This window comes from Elephantulus edwardii, unplaced genomic scaffold (genome assembly GCF_000299155.1).
Source record: "Elephantulus edwardii isolate Elephantulus edwardi_28Jun2011 unplaced genomic scaffold, EleEdw1.0 scaffold00096, whole genome shotgun sequence".
Taxonomy (NCBI): Eukaryota; Metazoa; Chordata; class Mammalia; order Macroscelidea; family Macroscelididae; genus Elephantulus; species Elephantulus edwardii.
In genome coordinates this window covers 12,140,428-12,142,813 of record NW_006399846.1, presented here as the reverse complement: position 1 = coordinate 12,142,813, position 2,386 = coordinate 12,140,428, and the positions used below count along the sequence as shown (strand labels likewise).

At 47.6% G+C, this 2,386-nt stretch overlaps 1 pseudogene; it reads right to left on the bottom strand.

Moving 5' to 3' along the window:
- The window catches only part of LOC102852117, a 3,837-nt pseudogene extending 1,876 nt beyond the window's left edge, over nt 1-1,961 (bottom strand).
- Between the last annotated feature and the right edge of the window lie 425 nt (nt 1,962-2,386).

Here is a 2,386-nt window from a genome sequence, read left to right as displayed (position 1 = left end):
GGCAAGACCTCTGGATGCTTCTCAGCTTCATCATCTTGTTCTTCATTTACACTCGATGCAGCAAGCACTTCAAACTGGCTGAAATCTGCAAAATTTGGTTGCTCTGGTATCTGCTGAGGTGAGGTACTCGTGTGAGTTATGAGGACATCGGCATCCACTGGGCGATGCACAACAGACCAGGCGCCTGTGCGGGCTGTGGTCGTGGAGGCACTGCAGGAGGATGGGCAACAACTCCAGCCTGTTGTTGTCCTGTGGTGACTGCAAAGGTCCGATTCATATCTAAAGATGAGGATCTAGAATGAGAGGGCTGTGGCCTTGGAGGGGGAGGTGGTGGTGCAGTGCTATCGGGCGACGTTCCTGAATGAGACCTTTGACGAGTTACATTGTTCCTGATTTGTTCTGGGTCAGAAGTAAAAGAGTCTGAACTACTGTAACCATCTACAGTGTTTCCAGATGTAAATTTCACAGATGAATTGATCTTATTTTCTTCTGAAAGATCAGGTGGCTTCACAAGCAGTGGACTAGTGGGAATATTATGATCACTGACAGTTCGTTTAAGTTCCATTTCCTGCATGTGGATTTTGCTTGGAGTCATTCGAATGGGAACTGGATGAACAATAGCAGTATCAGGATCAGCTGGTGCAATGTTAGAATCAAATTGGGTCAGAGTTTGTGAGCTTGAAGAGCGTTTGCTAAATGTCTCCCACTGCTCACTGCTCTGATTCAGCTCTGGCCAAGTCTGGTTTAGGGATGGCATCGATGGTGACTTGCTTGGAGGTGCTTCTGCAGGAGAGCCTGAATAACCTACCTCACCTTGCTGGTCTCCAATATCTGCTGAATCTTCCAAATCAATTAGTTTAGGCATTAAGCTTTCAGGAAGTTTTTCAGGTAAGTCATAGCCATTCTTCCTAGCAACTACCAGATGAAAAGCAGCACAGAATTCATCCAGTGTCAATGCACCATCTTTATCAAAGTCTGAAAGTCCCCAAATATGAGAAAGTTCAAGAATAGGAAGTTTTTATTTTGTAAAAAACTCTTTAGCTGCAGATCCTGGAATAAATCCATTTAGATCAGATTGAATGGTTTTAAACTGATTTACATAATACTGTCTTTGTTCATCTGTTATTTTCCAGGGATCATCATAACTACTGGATTGCCTACGAATTTCATTGGTTGTAGTTGATGCTACAGTTCGTACTGTTGTCTGGTCCTGGACAGAAGCAGGATGCATGGCTAAAAGAGTACTGGTTGGTGGAGTATCTGCAAAACTGACCCAGTTTTCTTGAAGTGGAGGTGGAGTGACCCGACCACACTGCATCACCAGCAGAAGAACCTGATTGTGCTTCACCAAATGGTGACCAAAATGGCCCTGGTCCTGCGAGAGGCCTCTCACTATTCCCCCCGCTGGGATGTCGGTTGTGTTTCCTCCACGTATGCAGGGAAGCTGGCGGGGACTGCTCAGGTGACACTACTGGGGAAGCAGGTTCCTGCTGATCTGAAGATGTGCAAGGCTGGACAGCATCATGGCTCACAGATCCCTTTTTCACTTGTCCTATGCCGGGTGGTGGAGGAATTACACCAGAGTAAGACCCTTGATTTTCAGAATCTGAAGAATATGAGGCTGCATGGCGAGACTCCTGTTCATTTTTTTAAGCTACAAATCTTGGCAGAGGAAGGTCCTTCACTGTATTTATACTTTCCGCTCTTAATGGGAAACCAGACTGGGCAACAGCTACAAGTTTCAAAGCAATATAGAACTGACTTCTTCCAAAATAACCAAGTCTTGTTGCACCGCAGAGCTCCATAATCTGCAGGACCTCGTCGTGGGGCAGCTGCGCGGCCCTGAACAGCTCGAGCACCCGCCTGTTGGCGGCCACCTTCTTGGTGCTCTCGAAATTGCAGTAGGAGAAGAGATCCGAGTAGTATTTCTGCTCTGCATCGCTCAGCGTTAAGCCTTCCATCTTCGCCGCTGGCTCCTGGCCGCTCCACCCCGCATGCACCGCTCGGGGCCTGGCCCCCGGCCCCCGGGGCGGCGGGGACTGCGTGCTGCCTCCCGCTCCGGCCTCCGCCTCGCCTCCCCCCACCCCGACTGATCAACTTTTGAGTTGGTGTTTGTGTATGGTGTGAGGTATGGGTCTTTCTTGAGTTTTTTGCAGGTAGCTTTCCAGTTTTGCCCAACATAATTTGTTAAAGAGGCTGTCACTTCTTCACTTAACTGATTTCATCTCCTTGTCAAAAATCAGTTGACCATAGGTAGATGGGCTGATTTCTGGGTTCTCAATTCTATTCCATTGATTTAAGTGTCTGCTATTGTACCAATACCACAGTGTCTTGACCACCAAATGCTGGTGAGGTTGAAACTAGAGCCCTTAATCACTGTTGGTGA